Source organism: Aotus nancymaae, unplaced genomic scaffold (genome assembly GCF_030222135.1).
Source record: "Aotus nancymaae isolate 86718 unplaced genomic scaffold, 86718_ANA_hifiasm-v0.15.2.pri h1tg000006l, whole genome shotgun sequence".
In the NCBI taxonomy this organism is placed as follows: domain Eukaryota; kingdom Metazoa; phylum Chordata; class Mammalia; order Primates; family Aotidae; genus Aotus; species Aotus nancymaae.
Window position 1 is genome coordinate 95611710 of NW_026988417.1, and position 26554 is coordinate 95638263.

Genomic DNA, 26554 nt, shown 5'->3' on the forward strand with positions numbered 1-26554 from the left:
TATTTGTAGTAAAGACAGGGTTTCACCATGTTGGCCAGGATGGTCTCGAACTACCGACCTCAGATATAATCCACCTGCCTCTGCCTCCCAAAGTGCTGGGATTACAGGCATGACCCACCGTGCTCGGCTAGTTTGTGGCATTTCTTACAATGGAAAACCACTCGGCAATAAAGAAGATACATATTATTGATACATGTAACAGTATGGATGAATCTCTAAACTATATGTTGAATAAAAGTAGCCATACCCAAGGATGCAAGCTATGTAATTCTATTTATATCAAGTGTAAGAACTGGTAAAATTAATTCTTAGTGATACAAATTAGAACAATGCTTCCCTTGTGGAGAGGAGAATTTACTAGAAAGAGGCATGAAAGTCCTTTCCTGGGAAATGGAAATGCTCCAGGTCTTGATTTTGGTGGTTTGTTACATGGGTATATAAAATTGTCAAAACTCATCAAACTGTACACTTGAAATTTGAGAATTTTACTGCATATAAAAATAACTCAAAAGGTGCTGCAAAGTAAAATAATACATGTTAAATCAAGTTTAGCCTAAGCTGCCTCCTTACATATTTTAAATTCAACCTAAAGGTTTTTCTGTACACTGTGAACTATAACAGGTGGAAGTGTAAACAGATCATAGCAGACACTTGTGCCAATCACCAAGTTTTGGCCAATCAAATATAGCCAACTGTTCCCACCACGTTCCAGTAAGGCAAACGCCAACCTGTAACTCATCTAGCTGTTTCTGTACCTCACTTCTGTTTTCTGTATGTCACTTGCCATTTTTGTCCATAAATCTTCCACCACGTGCATGGCTGCACTGGAGACTCAGAGCCTACTCTGGCTTGAAAGGCTGCCAGATTCAAAAATCGTTCATTGCTCAATTAAACTCCTTGGCTGAAGTTTTTCTTTTATTATCAAGTATATATTGGGAAATACAAAGGGACAAGGAGAACAAAAGCCTTGTAAAGACTCCGTGTCCACTGTTCCTGGGGAACTGAGGAGTGAATATCTACCTCATTCAAATTCTTAACGTTTTCAAAAATAACATTTTCAAACTCATACAGTCATGCACTACTGCTAATAAAGCAAAAATCTCCGTAATCTCACCTGCAAGACGTAAGCAATGTTTATATATGATATTTCCTGTGCATGTATTAACAAATTATTATTATTATTATTATTATTTTGAGACAGAGTCTCACTCTGTCACCCAGGCTGGAGGGTAGTGGCACGATCTTAGGTCACTGCAACCTCCACCTCCTGGATTCAAGTGATTCTCCTGCCTCAGCCTCTAGAGTGGCTGGGATTACAGGCACCCATCACCATGCTGGCTGATTTTTGTATTTTTAGTAGAGACAGGGTTTCACTATGTTGGCCAGGCTGGTCTCGAACTCCTGACCTCAGGTGATCTAACACATTATTTTTAATAATGTTATATGATCGAAATGTATATAGTGACCTGAAATCAAAGCGTCCAAGTCTAAAATCTGAGTTTATGAAACTGAAATTATTCACTGGGTTTCCAGAGGTTGCATTTCATTGTCTTATTCAGCATGGAAGATACCTATCATTAATGTGTTTATAATTTAGTAGAACAGATTAATTCAGATAACTGAAATTGCAAGTAGAAATAAATGAGCTGCTTCAAAACATTTTTAGAATGAAATAGTGCATGCATAAAGTTGATTTTCATTGATAAATACAGTCATTACAAGAGTGAATTTAAAGGGAAGAAAAATTTTCCCATTCAGATTCCAATGCTTCTAGAGGCGTTTGTTTCAAGCCTCTTCTTAGTAAGACTGCTTATAAAATCTATTCTAAGTGAACAGGTTTGGAAAAAAGCTGTTTGTCAAGGTCCAGTGCTCATCTCCTCCATTCTACCCCGGTGACCAGATTCCTCAGAATGTGCAGGGCTCCAGTGAAGGGTGTGGAAACCAGCAAAAGAAAGGATGAGAGTTTTCTCTAATTATTGATTCTTTTCCTTTCGTTTCCTTTCCTTTCCTTTCCTTTCCTTTCCTTTCCTTTTCTTCCTCCCTCCCTCTCTCCCTCCCTTTCTTCCTTCCTTCCTTCTTTCTTTCTTTCTTTTTTGAGACGGAGTCTCACTCTGTCACCCAGGCTGAAGTGTAATGGCACAATGTTGGCTCACTGCAACTTCTGCCTCCTGGGTTCAAGCGGTTCTACTGCCTCAGCCTCCAAAGTAGCTGGGATTACAGGCATGCACCACCATGCCTGCCTAATTTTGTATTTTTAGTAGAGACGGGGTTTCTCCATATTGGTCAGGCTGATCTCGAACTCCCTACCTCAGGTGATCCACCCACCTCAGCCTCGCAAAGTGCTGGATTACAGGCATGAGCCACCATGCCTGGCCTGATCCTTTTCCTTTTCTATCATGTCCCTTTCATATCATTCATGTTTCTCTTCTTTTCCAAAAACTCAACAATAAAAAAAGAAATAGTTTTGCCTGGTGTGGTGGCTTACACCTAAATCCCAGCACTTTGGAGGGTCAAGGCAGGAGGATCACTTGAGCCCAGGAGTTCAAGATTAGCCAGGACAACATAGTGAAACCCTATCTGTACAAAAAAACTTTAAAAATTAGCTGGCCATGTGGTGTGCCCCTGTAGTCCCAGCTGCTTGGGAGGCTAAGGCAGGAAGATCCCGTGAGGCAAGGAGTTTGAGGCTGTGGTGAGCTATGATTACACCCCTGCACTTCAGCCTAGGCCACAGAGCAAAATCGTCTCAAAAAATAATAATAATAATGAGAGAGGGAAAAATAGTTTTTAATTTTTGCTCTTTTTTGTTCATATAATCAGAAGGGTGTTTTAAAGATTAAAATCAATGTACAATCAATAGAATATTATTGAGCTAAATAACTCTATGCTTTTCAAATTTCAAAATTTGCTGGCCTTTAGTTTTAAAATTAATCATCAGCTCCATTGCTTACATCAGAGATTGGTTTCCGTTCTGGATTCTAATATGAGAAATTAAGAATGATGTCAAGGCCCAGAGTGGTGTCTCATGCCTGTAGTCCCAGCACTTGGGGAGGCAGAGGCAGGAGGACAGCTTGAGCTCAGGAGCTGGAGACCAGCCTGGGTGAGACCCCCATCTTTATGAACACTACCAAAATTTTCTGGGCATGGTGGTGTGTGCCTGTAGTCCATGCTACTCGGAGGCTGAGTGGGGAGGATCTCTGGAGTCCAGGAGGCAGAGGTTGCAGTGAGCAGAGGTTGTGCCACTGCACTCCAGCCTGGGCGACCGAGCAAGACCTTGTCTCAAAAAAATAAATAAATAAAAATAAAACAATGAGTGTCTATAAAACTGTTCAATGTGTTAAAAACATAATGGTGTTGAATGAAACTTACAGGAGGCCACTGCTTTGAACTGAGCTCCCGCACCAGGCCCAGCAGACCAGACCAACCGGAATGGAGTCCCTCCTGAGAGGTGCCAATAATCAAACTGAATTTTGAATCGGCCAGTTTTCAAAAAAATTAGGAGATTCACAATAGCTAATCAAAAGGGCCTAATTTATCTAAGTCAGCATGATTAAAAAAAAAAAAAAGTCCCTCCTATTTTAACCCTAGAAGGAAAGTCATTTTGAAATGACCAATCTCCTTTTCATTCTCTATTTTTGCTTTCTTCAGCCCTTTTCTGCCTATAAAGCCACTGCACCTGCCCAGTTTATCAGAGTACCTTTCCTAGCTCTCCTATGCCCTTGCTGTCTTAGTGTAAAAAAACAAATAAATAAATACATAAAAAGTAAATAAAATGAGATGCTGCCCAATTCATGAATTACTAATAAAAGCCAACTCGATTTTCAATGTAAATTTGTTGAAATTTTGTTTCTTCAACAATAAATATTATAGTTTTCCTGTAATAAAACAGCAAAAGCTGGCACAAAATTTTAAAGTTCTAGTTAGCCAAGCTGCCTCGAGTTATCACATGATAATTTATGCTTTATTGCTTAATTATATTTGTATTTTATCAATTGAAGACAAGAGGGAATACGTTTTTATCAATAGCATCAAATCATGGAGTCCATCTAGGAAAACAATAAAGAGGACTCTGTGGTAACGAGGAAGTCTTGGTCCTCAATAACAATTTGGTTGAGTTTCAGTCTTAACCAGTTTTCTTCTGGAATGTGCATCCTACTGAATTCTCCTTACTTCTTTCTTGGCTCTCAATGTGTGACTTTGCCTTCCTTAAGCTACTTGCAAATCTCACTTTAATCTATCCTTTTATCCTTAGCCAAAGTAGAAGGAGGTAGAAGGAAGATGCTTCGAATCAAATGCATTCAGTTCAGTTTCTCCGTTTGTTCTCCGGCTTCCTTTCTTTCACTTGAGGCCACGTATCCACAAGAGGTAGCTGTGATTTAAGTGTGTCTAAAGGTGACAGAGACAATAGTGTTGAGACTCAGAAAACAAAGTGAAGGTTCCAGAAGCAGCCTCAAGCCAACTCTGTCTCCTGGCCTCTTGTCCCTCGGCCCTCATAGTCCCACAAGGCAACCCATAGAAACTAGAAGCCCACTACTTCCAGGTGGCTCATAGAAACCAGACTCCCACTTCCCCAAAGCCAACAATAAAGCCTAAAAATACGACTTTAAGCTTTCCTCTCCTCATCAGGGGTCTCCTAGAAAGTGGCTACCTTGATAAACCTGTCTGGCCAGGGGTAGGGATTACAGCTACTTTTCAGAGAGAAACTTCAAGACCAAATTACAGAAAAATGCAACAAATCCAGTTGTAGCAAAAATGATATTTTGTTCACTCCGATGAGCTTTAAAAACATTCACACATAAAACTCAGTGCATAGCCTCCATAAAATTGATCTGTGATACTCAGATCAGGGATATGTAAGCATCTGTACGCCTGGGTAATCATTCTGCAATTCCCTGGTGATATGCATGTTGAAATAGAAATGTGTGTGCCTTTTCTCCTGTTAATCTGCCTTTTTTGGGGGGAGGAGGGAGATGGAGTCTGGCTCTTTCGCCCAGGCTGGAATGCAATGGCACGATCTTGGCTCACTGCAACCTCAGCCTTGTAGATTCAAGCGATTCTCCTGCCTCAGTCTCCTGAGTAGCTGGGATTACAAGCGTGCACCATCACGCCCAGCTAATATTTATACTTTTAGTAGAGATGGGGTTTTGCCATGCTGATTAAGCTGGTCTCGAACTCCTGACCTTAGGTGATCCACCACCTCGGCCTCCCAAAGTGCTGGGATTACAGACGTGAGCCATGCTCAGCCTAATCTGCCTTTTGCCTGTTCATTTTCAGTGAACCTTCAGAGGGCAAAGAGGAAGTTGTCCTGTGGCCCCTCCAGAAGTTCGGTTGAGGGATAATTTATTTTTATCAGAGACTAAACACACATTTTATAACATGGTTTAGTGTAAAAACATCTGTGCTCCCCTGAATTACTTGTAGAGATGTAAGTGTTTTATTTCCTCCTACCTATTGCCCAGAAGAGCTCATGTGAATGAAGCGATTTATCAGAAAAGTCGTTACTTTTATCTGAACTCTGTTCTAATGGATGCTTTCATATGAATAAGCATCAGAAGTCTCCATTTTCATGAAAATAAATGAATGAATGAAGTAGGTCAAGGTGGTAAATCTAGACCAAGGAGGTTAGCTGTTGAGGCAATTCTAAAACAAGGCATTTTGGCTCTAGTAAGCAGACACCAGCCCACTGCATTGTGTTTGAGATCTGCAGCTGAATATGGCTTTGAAGTGCAAAGACAAAGACAATGACAGACTCAGAAGAATGAGACTACAGTAGACGGCGAGAATGTGTGCTAAGGAAAGGGCTCCCTTTTCATACCGCTGGTTAATTCTCTAACGTGCATTTTATGTCCCTGTTTTTGGAATTGGATTTGTCAGTTGACGTTTATATTTTAAAACTTTAGAGATTTCATTACTGTAAATCTGCATAGTCAAGTTTGTGTTGGAGATGTACAAATTTAATTAAACAAGAAGTCTGCCATTTTGTCAGCTATTGTATTTCCATATAGCATAAGAGGTTATCCAATTACTTTCTAAAAGCAAAGATGTAACAGAAAGTCTGCAATCACTCCTGGCAAACCCAATTAAAGTGGATTAGATTTATAAGCAGTATCTGCTTGTATGTATCACATAGATATAGGAAGAAGTAACTGCAAAGAGACAACCCTCCAATATGGGGTTGTCCTATAGAGCGGAGAGTCTGGGATGGACAGAATGGAAGACACTATAGGATGATAGGATGAGTCAGGATCTTCTTCCTACTAGTTATTCCTTCTCATTTCCCTTTCTATTCCTCAAAATCCATAGTTCCACACAAATTTGGGCACAAATATAGAATATTCAATGTTTGATGAATAAACAAATGAACAATTAAATGATCGAATAGAAATATAAATATTAGTTGTGAAAATGATTGTTTTATAATAAGTTAGTCTTGTAGATTGTATTCTGAAGTTCAAAATACTCTACATGCTAAAGATGCTTATTTTATTTCTTAACCAAAAAGTTCAATTTGCAAGGTATTTTCTCTGACTCCCAAATCTGTACAGTTGAATCAACTATTGTTATCTTGTCGAAATTCCTCAATAGGCATCAACTCTGTGTTTTAACTTTTTTTATTTTTTATTTTTATTTATTTATTTGTTTTTGCGACAGAGTTTTGCTCTGTCGCCCAGGATGGAGTGCAATGGCATGATCTCGGCTCACTGCCCCCGCATCCAGCCATGTTTCAACATTTTTAATTAACTTTGATTTCAGTTATTTAAAAGTCACTAAGTGCCGGGTGCAGTGGCTCACTCCTGTAATCCCAGCACTTTGGGAGGCCAAGGCGGGCAGATCACGAGGTTAAGAAATCGAGACCATCCTGGCCAACAGGGTGAAACCCCGTCTCTACTAAAAATACAAAAATTAGCTGGGCGTGGTGGCACGCGCCTGTAGTCCCAGCTACTCTGGAGGCTGAGGCAGGAGAATTACTTGAACCCGGGAGGTGGAGATTGCAGTGAGCCGAGGTCGCGCCACTGCACTCCAGCCTGGCGCCTGGTGACGGAGTGAGACTCTGCCTCAAAAAAAAAAAAAAAAAAAAAGTCACTAAGAAGTAAAATTTATAATTGTTTTTAAATTCTTTATATGATTTTGGTGGTAAAATGTTAAGGATGTTTTACTTTACTGGTTCTTTTATATTTATGAATGAGTTTTAAATTTATTTTTAAATAATTATAAATATTTTGGAGAAAAATATGCTAAACATATTTGTATATTGCTCTTAAATGTCATTTTATTTTATTGTTTTCTCATCACTTCAGAATTTCAAATAGTACTTCTTGAATGTCCTAGTATTGATTTTAAGATCTGTTATCTTCTCTGAAGTGCCTCTAACAAGAAAGTGACTGAAATCGACGAGTCAGAAGGAGAATGCAATGAACTTACTACACTGAGGGGAGTATTCCAGAGGAAATTCAGATTTTTACCATTGAGGCCACAGATGATCTTGTAAACTAAGCTGGAACTAAATAATAAAATGCTCAGACAGTAGGAATTTTTATTTTTATTTCCTTCTATAATTCGCAAAGTATCCTATAAAAAACACAGAATAAACTATTATACTTACCTAAGATATAAAAAAGAAATAGACGAAAGAACCACAGTTTGAGAAACAAGAAAATTATAAAACATTTTGTAAAGAGCACTGCTATATCATAGATTTGCTTCACACTAAAAATGTTTAAGGGTTTATAAGCATTTGATTAAAATAATGCTAGTAGTGTGGTGGGTGAGTTGAGAAAGTCAAGATGCTAAATGTTTATATTACTTACCCCAGTGTTATTCATTTGGTAAATGACGGAACAAGCATTAGAATTAAAGCTATGGGATGTCTATAGTTTCTATGCACAATTTAGAAGTAAACTGGGCAGCCCTTGGTTATAACTACATGCCTGTGACCATCCAAAGCATTCCACATGATTTTTCTATGTTCCTGGAGCTTCTTTTCTCTGCCTCCAAGATTCTATTCCAATATGATCTGTTTCTATTCTTTCCTTAACATTGACAAGAAAGCTAACCTCTTCACCCCTCTCTAAAAATTCTGTCCCTCAAATATTCCATAAATGTTTTGTCTTTATTGATGATTTGGTGAGAGGCCCTTTGCCATCTTACTAACAGCTTTCTCTGAATTCCTTATCTCTTCCTCGGCCTCCACAGACAGCAAAATTACCTCCCTTCCCCAAAAAGTTCCTCCTGTATTAAGTGCTAAGGAGACTTTTCAAGGAATGTTTTACAAAGGAAATTCTGAGCCATGACCAGGCAAGAAATGCTAATAGACAATTTAAATAGGTTATTGAGATACATTATGTTTGTGACATTATACATGTAACATTATACATGCTTATTTAGAATGACAGACTGCTCTAATTTTCATTGCTTTCAAAGTCTTAATTTTTTTAACTAGAAAACAAATTCAATAAGAAGACCAAATTAGTAAGATTATTTATTGTAGAAGACAAGCACTTAAATAACAAAAGTAGACATTTTTTCTCTTGGATTGGAAATATTATCATTTAAAATTAGTTAATTTTATTGAAAAATGTTTATAAATGAAGATTTTAACAGTATAGAAAATTACATAGGGAAAAATAAGTTTTATCTCCACTTCTTAAACCCTCCAATTTTGCTCCCCAGAGGCAACCATCATCAGTAGATTATTTTCTTGTACATCTTTCTAAAAGGTATAAATATTTCTTTTTTTAACATAAATGGATTTCTTTTTCACACTGTTATACATCTTGAATTTTCTCCACTTATCATTAGCACATAAAGACTTACAAGTCTACCTCAAGTTTTAATATTTTGTTTTAATTTTTATTTTTGTTACAGTTACGCATGCACATGTAAAGTTGCATCTAGCAATTACAAAAACAGGAAATTCTGCCATATCCTGTTTGCTGGAGGCAATCATATTAAAGTTAGCTCTTCTAGTATTGACTTCCTTAACCTGTAAGTATTTGTATTTCCGCTTCTTGATATTTCAGTTTTAGGCATTAAATATTGACTTCTCCCTTTGGAAGGTGAGGATTTATTTCTCTTTCAATCACACGGCTTATACTCACCATGCATCCACACTTGCAGTCAGCTAGCCTTCAAATATTGTAATTTTGCTTATATCAGTATTCAGTGTTTTTATTACTGTGGCTAAGTAAAAACTACTTAGGTCTGAATCATGACATTTACTATGATCACTTTGTTTTCCTACTCAACAAAATGATCTTTTTTGTTACTCAGTTGTTTATATACTTAATACAGCCTAGAGTCCTCTCCCAATTGTATAAGCCTTTTCTCAAAAATCTCAAATTCTTGTCTTCCTGAAATTGTTCCTCCTTTCGAGCCGGTGCAATCTGGACTGACAGCTCCCTAGATCTGCTCGCTGTCTGTATTTTGAAATGTCACTCCATTACCATTCTGCAGGGTGGGCAAATTCTTGACCTTTTCATTTTGTAGGATCCCAGTTTTCTGGATCCCAAGCCTTGTCTTTTTGTTGTTTTATTTCCTTGTTTTGGTGGGACACATTTTGCAATAGACTCCTGAGAAAAGGTTCTTCAGATGAAAATTTTAAAGACCTTTCAAATCCAAGAAAAGTATGTCTTAATATATCTGAACTCTTAGAGGTATTTTCGCTAGGTATGGAATTCCAAGTTGGAAATCATTTTGTGTCAGAATTTCAAAGACATTTTTCCCTTGTCTTCCAGCTTCTAGTATTGTTATTGAGAAAAATACCACCCAAATTCTTGATCCTTTATATGAAATTCATAGTTTTCTTTCTAAAAGTTTAAAGAACTTTTTTTTTAAGAGACAGAGTCTTGATTTATTTGAGCCCAACTGCAGCTTCAACTCCTAGGCTCAAGTGATCCTCCAACATCAACCTCCCAAGTAGCAGGGACTACAAGCATGCCCCACCATCCATGGCTAATTTTTAAATTTTCATTTTCATTTTTTTGTAGTGATGAAGGTCTTGCTATGCCGCCCAGGCTGGTCTCAAACTCCTGGCCTCAAGTGATTCTCCCACCTTGGCCTCTCAAATAGCTGGAATTATAGGAATGAGCTATCTCACCAAGCCAAGAAATTTCTTTATTTCCGATTTTCCGAAATTCTACAACCATGAGCTAATTGTATGTCTTAATAGCATACTTCTATTCTGGGAACTCATGAGAACTTTTTAAAAATTATTTTTTATGGTTTTCTTCCTTTTGTTTTCTTGTTTCTTGCTAGAGCTCCTGTTATCCAGATGTTGAATTCCTAGACTATATCTCTAATTTTCTTATCATTTTTCTTACCTTTTTTCTTTTTTGCCTTTTTACTCAACTTTCAAGGATATTTTCTTAACTTTATCTTCCACTTCTTCTACTAATTTTCCAAGAGCTTTTTGTGTTTCATATATTTCTTTCATACAGTTGCTTTTTCTTATTTCATAGAAAAATATAATGAGTTTTCACTTTATGTGGTAGTACAGGACTATAAAACTGGCCATGCAAGCTGAATCCATGAAAAATAATCTTAATAATCAATGAGAAAAATGACAATTGTTCTGTGGGCTTTAATAATTTTCCTATAACATTAAAAACACTCATACTATCAGTTATAAATGCATAGGGAAATAAAAATAAAAATAATATTTACTGAGTACACTGTAATTTAAAGCATTGAAAACATGGAAAATTAGTTATTTCTTCTTGGAACAGAGCTTGTCCCTTCTCATGATGTGAATTAAAATACTAAAGGAGTATCTTTCCCATGTCTTGGGGAATTGTCATCCTCCCTTCTAAGTTTGGAGCAGCTTCGCATCATTTCTCCTTTGTGCTTTCAATGTCATGAATGAAATGTCTCCAATAATTCTTTTTTTTTTTTTCTTTTTGAGACAGAGTCTCACTCTGTCACCCAGATTGGAGTGCACTGGCACCATCTTGACTCACTGCAACCTCTGCCTCCTGGGTTCAAGTGATTCTCCTGCATCCCTGGTAGCTGGGATTACAGGTCTGTGCCACCATGCCCAGCTATTTTGTATTTTTAGTAGGGACAGGGGTTTCACCATGTTGGCCAGGCTGGTCTCGAACTCCTGACCTCAAGAGATCCACCTGCCTCCACCTCCCAAAGTGCTGGGATTACAGGCGTGAGCCACTGCACCCGGCCCCAAGAATTCGTTAGTGTAAATTATTTTGCCAGGATCACTTCCTCTGGACATTTTCATCTTCTTCATCACAAACACTTTTATTCACATGGAATATTTGACAATGATCATGTTGCCTTGTTTAACCAATCCTTGGAATCTAGGTGTACATTTCATAGCAGGACACCTTTCTGCTCTGGCAGCTTCACAAGATGGTTTAACATTAATCAATTTCTGCCAACTTTTGAAACCAGATTTTTCTGGCAGTAAAAGGTGTCTTCTTCTTTTCTTTTCAGGTGGGAATGAACATCAACACTTTGACCCGAATATTAGCCAAATAAATGACTTTTCAAAAATAACAGTCTTCAACCAGAGTGCTTTCTTTCCTTCATGAAATTTAAAAAGATGTTGAAGAAACTTTACGTTTTAAAAAAGTATTGATTAGGCTTCTGGAGTATGGTTCATGCAAAGCTAGGTTCCTTCAGATCTTAAACTTGGCTATTCCCATTTTCAAATCTTCTAATCATATCCAATTTCACTTCCCATGAAATTGTTTATGCTGCACTTTCATCTTTGTTGATGAGTTCCCTCTTTTCATTATCCATTTTTGTGAAATGTTGCATGGGTGCATCACCGGAGACAAGGAGGCAACTCAGCAACACTCTTTGTGCAACAACTCAGCAGCAACAACATACGTGAGCTGACCAATAGGCACGCAGTAACCAGTCACTGGCAGGCTTTGAAAGAAGTGCAGTGATTGGCCACTGACCATGACATGCATCTGTTATTACTTAGTGACTGTGGGCAGAAGAGCTAAAAGAGCTTGCATACTGCATAATCACTCATAGTTAACACGCCATCAAATTTCAAAACTGAAATTTGAACTGTATTGCTGGAAGACTGATGCTGTCAACTACACTGTGCAGGTGATATTCGTGAATACTGGAACCACGCAGAGTAAGAAGTGCCTGCATATCTCTTATTTTGACAAGGCCATTAATGATAGTGTTTAAACTGTTTTTCTCCCTGCACACTCATTGTTTCCTTCAGTTTACTTTTTTCCATGTTGCTTGCCTGTCTGTTATTTGCCTGTTTCTTTTCTTCTTTGTTTTGTTCTCTGCTTCTATGTTTGAGATTTGTCTCATCTGCTTATATGTAAGAGAGAGGCATGTGGGCTGAACATGAGGAGATCTAGCCCAGCTGAATCTTAGAGAGCATCCTATATTAGTACCTTTAAGTCCCATATTTTGGGATGGTGGGATCCCCGAAGAGCACTCCTCACATCTTTTTTCTGAAGCCTATTTACCTTCCTACCTGGCTCCCAGGAGCTGAGTGGGGAAGGCAGGCCCAGGATTTTATATCCCACTTTCTCATTAACAGTAATATTTTCAGTTTGGTACCTTTATTCCCAGCCATGCCAGTCCAGAGGGCCTCTATTCGTCTCTCTGGAGAATAAACCTTCCGCGTTCTGTAGGGTGAAGGATGGGCAGTCAGGCCACCTCCTGTTTTTTTGTTTGTTTTTTTTTCTTTTCTTTTTTTAAGTTGGAGTCTCGCTCTTGTGACCCAGGCTGGAGTGCAATGGCGCGATCTCAGCACTGCAACTTCCGCCTCCGGGGTTCAAGCAATTCTCCTGCCTCAGCCTCCCGAGTAGCTGGGATCACAGGCACTCGCCACCATGCCTAGCTAATTTTTGTGTTTTTAGTAGAGACGGGGTTTCACCATGTTGACCAGGATGGTCTCGATTTCTTGACCTCATGAGCCACTGCGCCTGGCCTCACCTCCTGTTTTCAGCCCCATTTTCATCTCTGCCAGTTCCGGAGCACACTGGGGCTGCCGGCTGGACATACTGCCTCTTCTTTACTCTCCCCATCGCCCGTTTGGGATCCAGCTCTCTCTGTCCACCTACCACTTACCCGTCTGCTTTCTCCTTTTCTAAGCTGGGTTGCTGTTTTCTCCCATTTCTTTGTCTTTGTGGGTTTATGATTCTTAAAATAAAAAATTTATTGTCATTTTAGTGGGGCTTTGTGAGGGAGAAAAGGTTAAATGTATGTGGTCAATTCACTCTCTTCCATTTGATGCCTCTCATTTTGAAAAAGACAAAACAAAACTGGCCAGGTGGGATGGCTTGTGCCTTGTAATCCTGGCACTTTGGGAGGCCGAGGCGGGTGAATCACATGAGGTCAGGAGTTCAAGACCAGCCTGGCCAACATGGTGAAACTCTGTCTCTACTAAAAATACAAAAATTAGCTGGGCGTGGTGGCAGGTGCTTGTAATCCCAGCTGTTTGGGAGGCTGAGGCAGGAGAATTGCTTGAACCTGGGAGGTGGAGTCTGCAATGAGCTGAGATCGTGCCAGTGCACTCCAGCCTGAGCAACAGGAGTGAAACTCCGTCTCAAAAAAGAAAAGAAAGACACAAAGAAAGAGTAAGAAAAAAGAAAAAAACACAACAAAACACCAGTGGGGACTTTTCAGTACCCTGCCTTGGATCCTAGACCAAATGGAATTCAGTAAGTGGATGGGAGATGATGAAGGTGCACTTTTGTTCTCTTCTCATTTGACCGCTTTTATAGAGTAAAATGTTGGATTTTTCTTTCTGTTACTTGCCTTCTAGAGACATTAATGCAGACTTTACCTTTTTGCCTGTCAGTGGCCTTTATGTTTATTATCAGAGCTATCTACAATCAACCATAAATGTCGTAAGAGCACTTCGTGTAGATGATTTATAACACTTTCTTGAGATGGCCTCAGTAGCCTTATTCGACTGCATCTCGTGGCATTTTTAATAAGGCTCTTAATATAGGCTGTCATTCCCATCTGTTTTGATTTAAGGTTGATTATACAGGCACGCCGTGCTGCAAAAAGCCACCTGATCACTTTAGTAGTGTGTTATGCGTGCATTAAACTCAAGGTGTTTTCAGGGAGGAATCATAAAGCCACTACTGTTAAATTATATCCATTTTATTAGGTCTCTCCTGGTGTATTACGTAGAACTTTGGAAAATTAAACATTAGACATGTTGGTAGAAAATCATGTCACGGATTGTTAAAGCTGGCTCAGCTGCCGCTGATTGCCTGACCAGCACTTCTCCGACTGTATCCCGAGGGAAGATGTATTGAACACAGCAGAAGGTGAAGGCAGAGGAGTTGGGCCAGCCTGGGAAGCAGCCAGTCAGATGGGGAGGGTCCAGCGATCTGATGCCTCCGGGCGAGCAGCGCCAAGCTGAGCTGGTTAGTCAATCCTTTTATTGCGGATGAACACCACATACATGTGGTAAATGCTCCCTAGGCTGGCAGCAGCTACCAGGCAGACCCGCGAGCTGAGAAGAGAGGATACACACTCAAGCAACTCACTCTGCACAGCAGCCGACCACACAGCGGTTTTCCTGCGCTGGAATGTTCCCTTCCAAAGGTATCACCTCCTTGTCATTGAGTTTCTATATCTCTTAAGAATTATGGAAAGCAGAGATGCTGATCCTGGAGGAAGATCCCTGCTTTCTAGTAATGCTTTGTTCCTGTTCTCAGGCTAAGTGCCAGCTTTAAAATGGTTAACCTCTGGGGGAGAAGCTACTAAGCAGAATAAAGGAACACTTCACGTTGCTTAAGCTGACTGTGCACAGGTCTTTTATTAGGATGGATTCTTTGTTACTCTTGCTATTGTTCCGAAGGTAAGCTGGTTATGAATGCAGCTTTCAACCGCGTTCTGCTACCTTTATAACTAAGAAAACCTGGGGGAAAACCTGGGGTGGGGGTGGAGGGTCTCGTATCTCAAAGGTTGCTGCAATTTATCAGCCTTAGAGAGAAAAAGGGCCAAACTGCTGAGCAGAGGTAGAGAAATAGCATTTGGTTGGTACGAAAATTCTCCTATACTTAGGACACAAGTTTTATTTAAAAAATGAACACTGCACATTTTCACTGTGCTTAATAATTGAGATGCCTTAATTATCATTTATAACTGACAGCTGGTGTGCTCGTCCAACAGTCATCAGCGTGTTAGGGGCTCCTGTTTCAGTTGCCAAGGTAATTGGAAGGATAATTTAATATCTTAGAGTAACAAAAGACCCATGAGAAACATATTGCATTAGGTGAGGCATGAGGTTGCTTTGTGGAGTGTTTATTTCTGAGAGTGGGTTCCTTCTTTTGTCTCTTGGCCCATCCATTATCTGTCAGAAAGAATAGCTATAGCAGGGTCCTTCATCCTGTACCATACAGTTAAACTAACACAGTTATTTCTTCTATATAGTAGGTAAGATTCAATTTCTGTCTAAGACATTAAATCCTTAGTCATATGGAAGGATTTCCCTGGCAAGTTGTTCATTATCTGCTGTGGGACAAGTGACGTCACACATCACTGGTTTATGAATGGTGGCCTGAGTGAAGTGGAGAGCAGGTGTTTTCTTGGGGAGCAGAAATGAATGCCAAGAGTGCTCTGCTTCATTTTCTAGTGATCAAGAGTGAGAAGCATGCCCCACAGAAATGTTCAATGTCACAGCAAATTATCAGGACTAACATTTTATGGTGTATTTGTGGAAGCTCTCATAAGTCATGCAGATGCCTTGTGTCGTTATTTTTTTAAAAAGAAGGGACAAATTAAGGCATTGATTATAGTTTCTAAATTGCTAGCCTGGTAGTTTTTTTGTTTTTCTTTCTGAGATGGACTTTGCTCTTGTTGCCCAGGCTGGAGTGCAATGGCACAACCTTGGCTCACTGCAACTTCCCTGGTTCAAGTGATTCTCTTGCCTCAGCCTCCTGAGTAGCTGGGATTACAGGCACTCACGACCACACCCTCCTAAGTTTTCTATTTTTAGTAGAGATGGGGTTTCACATTTGGCCAGGCTCATCTGGAACTCCTGACCTCAAGTGATCCACCCATCTCAGCCTCCCAAAGTGCTGGGATTACAGGTGTGAGCCACCATGCCTGGCCAGTATTTTTATTCTTTTTTATTCATTTATTTACTAATTGTAACCTAGCAAGTGAAAACACACTTTGCCTCTGTGACAACGTCAATTATGCTAGCATGATACATTTTGTGATTTTGTTTCTCAAAATATTTGCAATGTACATTTTATTTATAAAATATTACAAGCAAGTAAAATGAAAATGTGCATCTAATATTTAAAAAGCCATTTATTTATGTATAATTCACTATCAAAATAATACAAGTTTAAAATTCAAACTTTTAAGATTCTAAAGTCAACTGTAAGATAAAAATAAGATTTTTAAAACTGTATGTGAAATTATTGCCTTACTTATTTCTGTGTTTTAAAGGCATTGCTTTTGAGAAGGTGAATTAACCCATTAATCAGATGGTCATAGGGAGTCCATTAGTAACTTTGATGAATGGCAGTGGGAATATAGGAGTGGGTGTTGTTCTGCAGAAGAGAATATGGAAGGAGAATATCTTGAACTGTAAGAAGTGTTCTTGTTCTTATCCCAGAGATATATAAAATCTATTTCTAGTAAAGCATGAATAAAAAGGACAGATTATAATCTTTAAAAATAAAGTTAGCATCAATAAAATGTTTCAGGACAGCAAGAGATGAGTTAACTCAGGGAATGGATTAAAGCAAAAGAAAGGATGTCCCCCTCTGGGATGTCCTCCAGGCCTGAGATAATAGACCAAGGCTGGCCTTGGACACACACGGGCCTGGCAGAAAGCCCAGCTCTGCGCCTACTCCCTGCCCACACCAGGTAGATTGGCCCTACTTGGGTGGCTTATGAGAGTTGTAAGAAATCCACATAATTATAAGCAGTTCACATAACTGTAAGAAGGGTGTAATTATAAAGGTGTGATAAAATAGATTCCCACCTCCTTGGGGATGATGGAGTTGACAATGATTGCTCCTGAGAAGATGGGCTTGGCTCCCAAGGCAGCAACAGAAAAGCCCTTATTAGTGTCTTCCCCTCGTCCTCACCCTCTCCATTCTCTTTCATCTCTGAACTGACACGTAGACTTCTACCTTTTGAGAGCATTGCCTTGTATTTAACGCTTTGAAGCCTATTCAGATGCAAATAGCCTTGGGAATTACACTTTAACACATTATCCCACCTTGGTGTCCTGGTGGAACGTGGGCACTGAGGCCGGTGGGGAATGCTGAGTAGAAGAGAGATTTTTCAAAAGGAAGGATGGGAATACCAGACCAAAATGATGCTCCTGAGAGAGGAAGGGCTCCATGGAGTCTGGGAAATGTATTTGGGGTTCTTTGGGTTTTTGTGTTTTGAGACAGTTTGATTCTGTCACCTAGGCTGGAGTGCAATGGCGTGATCTCAGCTCACTGCAATCTCAGCCTTCCATGTTCAAGTGATTCTCCTGCCTCAACCTCCCGGGTAGCTGGGACTACAGGTGTGCACCACCATGCCCAGTTGAGTTTTGTATTTTTAGTAGAGATGGGGTTTCACTATGTTGGCCAGGCTGGTCTCAAACTCCTTGACCTCAGATGATTTGCCCACCTCGGCCTCCTACAAGTGCTGGGATTACAGGCAAGAGCCACCACACCCAGCCCGGGAAACATTTGGAGAGGCCAACATAATGAATGCTGACGGAGAGACCAGGCTGACCAGGAACCTACAAGCCGGCTGTGGCCAAAGCAAAGTTCGAAGCTCAGGCTGCAACCTTAATGGGGACATGACACACACACACATTTTGTTTTCCTTGGTCACCTGCCAGGATGTTTGCTATGAGCGGTGACTCCTGATGTTTGTAGGAAGAATTTGTTTACTGGTTTGAAGGGGAATAAACTAGAGGAAAAAGAATCAAATCTAAGAGAAAGAACATTTTTATTTTTTTGCTGGAGGAGGCAAAATGTGAGGCCATAACGTGAGGAATGGCTTGCTTCAAAATCAGCGCTGTTTGCATGCGTGCCAGACTTCGATCTCAACAAAGAACGATACAGCCCTGAGCAGGAATGATTTTCAGATTTGTGCAACCCTCCAGACTCTCCCTATTCAAGGGAACTGCACTGCACCCCTTGATTCTCTCAAACTTGAAATGAATCCCATATACCCCCACCTTTAGGACTCAGGAGTGATCACATCCAGAGAGGGCTGCATGCTACTTGAGGACAAATACTTAGGGCACTGCCCAGGCAGCAGGGGTAATGGGAGGTAATGTTCTCAGGCATCTATCCATGGGCCCAGGCCTCAGTTCTGCCTTTAATCCCATTGAAATGTAAACACCTGGGGGTAAAGGAGCACTATAAAAAGCTATTTTGCCAGGTGTGGTGGCTCAGGCCCATAATCCTAGCACTTTGGGAGGCTGAGGCAGGCAGATCACTTGAGGTCAGGAGTTCAAGACCAGCCTGGCCAACATGGTAAAACCCCATCTCTACTAAAAATACAACAAAAATTAGCCAAAGGTGGTGACATATACCTGTAGTTCCAGCTACTCAGGAGGCTGAGGCAGGAGGATAGCTTGAATTTGGGAGGTGGAAATTGCAGTGAGCCAAGATCACGCCACTGCACTCCATCCTGGGCAACAGAGTGAGACTCTGTCTCAAAAAGAAAAAAAAAAAAAGAAAAATAAAGAAAAAGGAAATAGGCTATTTTAACTTTCTTCTACCACTTTTAACATTCTGCCTTCTTTTTATAATTTTGGGGATGCTTGTTTCCTTCACCAGATTAGAATTCTTCCAAAAAAAGAATAGAGTTGACCTTCTAATTTACCATTGCCTAACTTGCAAAATGCCTATCACATAGAAAATATTGCATAAGTATTTGTTCAACTCACTAACACAATTTATTTCCCAAGAAGCTCACGGATGCATGAGCTACCAAGCTGCCTAAGTTACACAAAGGGAAAAGTGGCCAAATTAATAGTCTCGATTTGACTTCACAATACAATCTGCAAATTAGGAACATCTTTGTTCAGCATCTCTCAGCAAACTTAGGTCAGCGGATCCTGGGACCCTCGCGGTACTGCTGATACCAGGGAATTGTGTTTATGCCTAAGCAAGTCTGACGAATCCACACTGATAAATAACAGGTCACTTTCATTCATTAGTGTAGGAGCCAAATCCAAATATGCAATGTCAGGGAGGGCTGTTGAGAACAGCTGCAAAGGACACCAGAAGTATCTGCCACCTACTGGGAAGTGAGGGTTGGCTTCTAAGAGGGATGAAGGGCAGAGATGACAGGGCAGCAGTACCAGGGCAGTGAGCTGAGCCAGAGGAAGGACCTCTCTTATGAGGCAGGGTGATGGATCCCTTGCTAGTCATCAGAGAATGTAGCCATTTATCAGACATGGTAGGAGTGGTCCTGTTTCACCCTCCACAATTTCTTAAATTCTTCTTCTCATGTCTTTTTGAAATGCTTGTATCTACTGAGAAAGGAAGCCAAGTGTATGTTTCCTTGATGTGCCTGAAGTGGTAGCATGATGGTACATACCTGTTAACAGCTGGGATTGTGTGATTCTAAAATCCTGTTAAGGCAGAGAATGAAAATCAATGAAGTTGCTCTGTGCTGGAAGGCTACCAAAAATATTTGTCTTGTTTTGTTGAGTATGATGTCATTGAGGGATCATTCACAGGTAGCATCTGGGTTGATGACCTGTGAATCAATCCATCTTACATTCCATCCTTCCTCCCTTGCTTTAAACTCTGTTGGCATTTTTCCTACCAGCGGCACAGGGGAAATACTTGTAGGGGTTCATTCAGTGAACTTTCAGCTTCCTCTGGAACTGGGAACCCTATTCCATCCCTATTCTGTTAACAGAGACATTCAAGCTCCTTCCCCCAACACCAAAAGAACAGATATCCACCGTGCAGACCAGAGTGTGATTTCTGAAGTATCTCTCGAAGGAACATTCACCCTGTTCTTATAGGAAAAGAGGGCAGTATTATTAAAACAGAGACTCAGCAAGTCCAAATGTGTACTAAAAATTAAAATATTGTTCCCAGTATGGTCTTGTATTAAGGCTCCAAATATGCATTTTTAAAAATCATTGCTGGAGTCCTGGAAGGGACATTTGTTACTCCTGAGCTGCACCATCAGGCACACTTGAATTCTGGGTAAATATATGAATGGAGAATCTCTGTGAGGTAACTTCCAAAAATTGCCTCCAAACCTTCAACCTGCACGGAATGTAGAGATTCTCTAACCCGCTCTGGGCTCCTCTTCTATTAACTGCAGTCAAACCACAACCTTTTCCTAGACTACAGCCTCTCCAAGATTTTATACCTCATCTGCATCTTATTCCATTGTACTCATCAGGTCTGGGATTACTTCCTAATTCACTATCAAAGATTGATTGAGTGTTGTGCTGTAGCCCAGTGTTACTTTAAACATTTATTCTCACAATATTCTTTTTTTTTTTTTGAGACAGAGTCTTGCCCTTTTACCCAGGTTGGAGTGCAATAGAGCGATCTCAACTCACTGCAACCTCGCCTCCTGGGTTCAAGCGATTCTTCTGCCTCAGCCTCCCAAGTAGCTGGGATTGCAGGTGCCCGCCACCATGCCCAGCTAATTTTTGTATTTTTAGTAAAGATGGGATTTCACATGTTGAGCAGGGTGGTCTTGAACTCCTGACCTCATGATCTGCCCACCTTGGCCTCCCAAAGTCCTGGGATTATAGGCATGAGCCACTGCGCCCAGCCTCAAAATATCCCTGATAGGACCAGTTACCAGTTGTAGCAAAAACTGTTTGTTCTTCCCTCCCCCTCTTCTTAGCCTCCAGTCGTTACGGTCAGCTGGTGGGCCTTTGATAACTGGAGTTGCGCGAGATGAAATGTCAGTGAGCATTATGAGGATGCTATTGTCGTCAGTTAGTTCCCAGATAGGTCTCACATTAGGCATTTTCTTTGAATTTCATACTGTGTTTGTTTAGACTCCTGCGTCTCTCACCAGACAACTGCTTTTGGTTTTAATGGGCTTTTCTGCTTGTAAGACTCTTTCTTCTTTAATCTATTATCCACACTACTGCACAGTTATGTGTTAAAATTTGATTTTTTTTAAACATTATTTCTTCCCTTAAAACATATCCCAGTGCCGCTCCTCACTCGGGGCCCCTTGGTCTAATCTCTTCCAAAGTGTGGTTGCAACCATGTGGACTTTAATTAAAATCCTGACTGCACCACTTTAGTAGTCGATGACTTGATTTTTGTGTTAATAAAGTGGGGCTGATATCTAAATAAGTTGCATTTTATTTGAGGTTTAAATAGGCTAATGAATGTCAGGTATCTAAGATGCCATCTGTTTCAGAGTACACACTGAAAAAGTTGGAAACAATTCTTTCTACTCGAGTCAAGTCCGGGTTCGATACTGGGTGTGCCGTAAAAGAGACTTTCATCATCTGATGTCTGCCTACCTTAGCAGCCTCCTGCTTCTCCCAACCCACTGCTCCCTCCTGCAAGTTTATTCTCTAGCGTACTTGGAATTCTCAAGCATCATATGCGGTTTAGTCTGCATTCCTCAATGTTTGCCATTATCTATGCTGGTTCCTCAACATGTAACACAGCATTGCTCCCAATGCCACTCCCATTCCTTGGAAATTTCTTATTCATCATTGAACACATAGATAAAGAGCACTGTTTCTTCTTGGTGATCATTTTTTATACCTTGTAATAACTTTTCAAACATTTGATAATCCCTTCTATGTGCCAGGAGCTCTTTTAGGTGTTTTAAACATTTTATCTAATTCAATATGGATCACTTTTCACCTTATAAGAAAAAGGAAATGTAATGTTTTCAATTAAAATGAAGTAAAAAAAAATTTAATATTGAAATGATTCTCCTCATCACAATATACTGTCTTCCCCCATACATTTATGATCTCCTGGAGTGTGGAAACAAGGGATTATCATAGATTGAATGGATGAATGAACAGAAAGGTAGATGGATAGAAGAATATTGGGAGGGCTAATGTATATTAGGGGAGGTGAAACTGTTCCCTGAGATGGCCGATATTTTAGGAAGGGAATTATAACAAAGCCCAGAAATGCCTGAAAAGATGCTGTGTAAACAAATAAACAAAAACAAGGCAAGCCAAGCTTAAACCAGGATGGTCTGCTGCAGATTGCAGAGCTTCAGGTAAGCTAGGTGGTCTGATAGGAAGGGTAAGAATAGAGAGAAGATGCATCAGAGGATCCCCGAAGGAAGGGTCTAGGACTGCTCTAAGAATGGACTTCACTTCCTACGGATACTAGCCAGAGGAGCCTAGATGGAAAATGAAAACAAACACATAGATTAACAAAAGAACCAGCCTCTTTAGGAATTCATAATGTATTTGATTAGCACTTCCTTAGTTCCAGGTTCTATGCTAAGCACATTACATGAATTAGCTCATTTGAACTTACTTTAAAAAAACCCAGAAGGGCTGGGCACAGTGGCCCACACCTGTAATCTCAGCACTTTTGAAGGCCGAGGCAGGCAGATCACCTGAGGTCAGGAGTTTGAGACCAGCCTGGCACACATTGTGAAACTTCGTCTCTGCTAAAAATACAAAAATTACCTGGGCATGGTGGTGGGCACCTGTAATCCCAGCTACTTGAGAGGCTGAGACAGAAGAATCGCTTGAGGCGGAGGTTGCACTGAGCCCAGACCATGCCATTGCACTCCAGCCTGGGCAACAAGAGCAAAAATCCATCTCAAAAAAAAAAAATGAGAGAAAAGAGATTTTGTAATCCCCATTGTGTAGCTGAGATGACAAAAGTGCAGCCAGACTAGTAGTATAAGAACATAGAGCTGGCAAGTGGAAGGTCGGGTTGACACCCAGGTTTGCCTCACTTTTGTCCTTTATGACTCTGCAGTTCTGAGCCTCTAAGGATACTGTGGGAGATGGTTTGGGCTAGGAAAAAAAAGGTGAATCAACCTAGGAAGAAAACACCTGACATCACCTCCAAAGTTCGAAACTAGAGGGAAACCAAGAAATGAAAAGCCCAGGAAATTAAAATATGAGAAGAAACGGTCTTCCATTCCCTGCTAAACTCATTGAGGATTGTGCGATTTCCCTGACGGTAGTGCAGATTCCGTAAGTCCCGTTACTGTGGCAGGGAGATTGCTGTAGATGCTGAAGACTAATCAAATGCATGGGTTGCATTTTTTCTGGATAAGGGGTAGGGAGAGGTTGGGGAAAGAATTCAAGAAAACTGAAAGAGGAAAAGCTATAAATTCCAGGGCCGTCAACTGTGGAGGCAAAAATCCTTTTTTTTTCCCCTTTACCCCATTTTACCCGGATGTGTAATTATTGGGGAATAGAGTAGAAATTGATGAGAGGCAGTGACGGCACCAAATCGTGGGCCAAGTACCCATCTGTTGGGGTACACCCCAGGGAGAGGTTTGGTTGTATGACCCAGGCACAGATAGTCATGGATGAAAGACGATTTCTGGAGTCAGAGAGCAATCTGACAGGCCATAATTTTGCATTTTATGTAATTGAATTAAGTATTTTTATCTGTTCAATGAAATAAAAAGTCAACTGAAGGTTTTATTGTCTTATCTGGCACTTTAATTGAAAGATATGTGCTGTAAAATATGTCCTGTTTACAAAATTAGGTTCAGGTGTACATTAAGTGTTGCATTTATTCCACTGATGTATTTTGAAAAGAATGAGTTCATCATTTAGAGAAGTAGGGTGGGTGAGAAAATGGAAGTATTTTTGTTGTTTATTTATTTGCTTTGCTTTGTATTCCCTTTGCTGGCATTTTAAAGAAAAAATATTTGGAGACATGAATGTGCAAGAAATGTCATACGCTGATTTTTCTGGAATTCATATCAATGTCTAGCTCCCATCTCAAGTTATAAGCCTCATCCATTTTCAGATTCTTTCAGATGCTAAACTTACAAAACATATTTGTAGGCTTATTGCTCTTTCCAACCCATCCCTGTTTCATCTGTTTTCACTGTTGCCTTCACTCACGCTCACATTTTTTTTTTCCAGTTATGGCAATAACCTTGTAACAGATATCTAGGCCTGCCTCCTCCAGCTTCTGCATACACACCAGCATTCGCTTTCTAACACACACATTTACTCATGCTTTCCTTTTCCTCTTCTTCATGTTTTTCCTTTTTTTTTCTTTCTTTCACATCGTATGGGTACTGTATGGATGTGGTAACAAGGTCTGAGGGAAGCATATGTCACACATGTGCATGGAAACCCAGTCATCACATCAACCAACCCCAAAAGGATCACTTCCTCATGTTAGTCACTTTCTTCAACTTTTTAAGGATAGCTCTTTGTTCTCAGAAGGAGGTCCAGCTTCACTCATGGATTACACAGTCTTGACCATCTCTCAACATGTGAGCTCCCAGCTGCCGGTGCCCCATCACCCTTGCCTCTCTAACTGCTGCTGCTGCTTCCTGGAACGTCATGTCCTACCCCTGCATCCCATCAGTCACGTCTTACTCCAGCCTGAACCCCTCCATTTCCGGGCACGTGGCGCATCTCACAGCAAGCCCCTGCTCACACTCAGCCGGCATGGGTCAGACATCTGTCTTCTCCACTCACTCAGCACCTGTTGGTGTTTCTCACACATCAACCATTCTTAATTTATATTTTCCTGATTCTCCAGAAATGTTTGTTGAGTGGATAATGACAAAAACGAGAATCCCTAAAATGAAAATGGCAAAGAACATATATTTCCTAAGGAAATATAATTAGTGGAACACTGGAAGAGAATCTGTAGATGAAATCAAATTTTTTTCCTAAAGGGTTACCAAAATTGAGCAATGATCAGGAAATAACTTGGGATTTGAATCATCATCATTTTTTTATTATTGTTACGAAATGTTGCCCATTAAATGTGCTTCCCCTTGACCTAACCTCAGTCAAAAATTTAAAGACACTGCTAAAAAATTTGCTAAGTAATATGTTATACCATTCATACGTTGGGAATGCTGTCCAAATATTTGGTTTGGCTTCTTTATTTATTCAACATTTTTCTCTCAGGAGACAGCTGATGGGGTTCATAAACTTCTCAAAATAGTCAACTTGTCATTGCAATGGTCACTGTATCAACAAGTTGACAGAATCAAATAGGTGGATTAAACCTCCAAGCTCTCACAATGCATTTATCTTAGTAACTCCTGATGGTTTATAGTCTACTTAATGTCCAGGGCCCATCTCCAAATCACACCGAGTCTGGAGTAAAATGTGGAGGGCATTGGCACATATGAACACGTTTCTTAGTGTGTTTCATAAGCTCCAAAAGTTCCCAGAGCACTCAGGATTTCGTGTTTGGAGCACCCTTGAAAGCCTTGATTTCAGTGTTCCTTCTCCTTTACGTTGTTGGCGGCTGCATTTGAGAAATTCAGTGACAGGGTGGTTTTGTAACAGGGCTTTGACACCAAATGTTTCGGCTGTTGGTGGTGGTACTAATCTTGAACTTACGTGTGCCATGGGATTAAAGGGAAAAGCTCATTGTTTTATGACTGTGGGACTCACCGTAATATGGAGTGTCCTCTGAATGACTTTCACAGCATCATATTTCTTTATACTTGTCTTCATTTTCCAGGATGTAAAGTCACTTGATGTGCTTGTCTCATGAGTATCTGCAATGAAACTTCACGGATATAAGTATGTTTCTGAACTCTTTTAGTTAGGCCAGAATTTTCCTGTTAAATATTTATAAGGACTTTGTGCCACATTTGAGCTTCTCTATAGTTTGAAAAGTGTCAATGCATCAAAAGGGCTGTGTGATTTCTGCACTATGTATTTCAGATTCAAATTTCAGATGTGTGGTGTCTCTATCATCTCTAGGTTTACTGTATTATATAAATTCATATCTGGTCTTATTTGTTAGAATTGAAATGTTATACGATTCTGATCTCTGGAAATGAAATGACATTGAGACTCAATCTATGTAGGTAGTTAAGTGATGTGCCTGACATCACATTGATGTCAATGCAAGTGTCAATTTGGAAAGGAGGTCCAGGCGAGGGGCCACATAGTGGCTTTAATTGGGTGCCTCTCATCTCTATTTGGGTCCCCAAAAACATTTCTTGCCAGTCACTTACTTAGAATTTGCAGAAGATTTAAGGAAGAGTAGTTGGCTGTGTCAGCGTTTGGCTCTCCATGTGGGGGCCTTCATGGTGAAGCATGTACATCAGTTATATTATAGATTTCATAAAATAGTTTCTAATAAGGAGTGCAGAATGACAAATGTAAGTGGGACATAGCTTTGCTGAAGCACTACCATTAGCTTCGTTTCAACATTTTCACATTCAACATTTAAACAACAGAAAGATTGAAAGAATGGTACATCAGATACCCACTAGGGGGATTTAATTATTAACACATCGCCATACTGCTGGATTCTCACGTGCGTGTGTTTTGAAGAAGCATATGAAAATATTTGGCAGGCATTATGATATACTTTGCTCCTAGAAACAGGAGACCCCAAGAGTAAGGGCATTATATTACATGGCCTCAATTTTATAATGCAACTAAGAAAACTAATAGTTTGCTAATATAATCTAGCAT

General features: G+C 40.2%; 1 non-coding gene across 1 annotated transcript; it reads right to left on the reverse strand.

Moving 5' to 3' along the window:
- Positions 1–24158: 24158 nt before the first annotated feature.
- On the reverse strand, positions 24159–24262 carry LOC135272178 (small nucleolar RNA U13). Its single transcript, XR_010340269.1, has one exon. It is a non-coding gene; the product is annotated as a small nucleolar RNA U13 (small nucleolar RNA).
- Positions 24263–26554: the final 2292 nt, after the last annotated feature.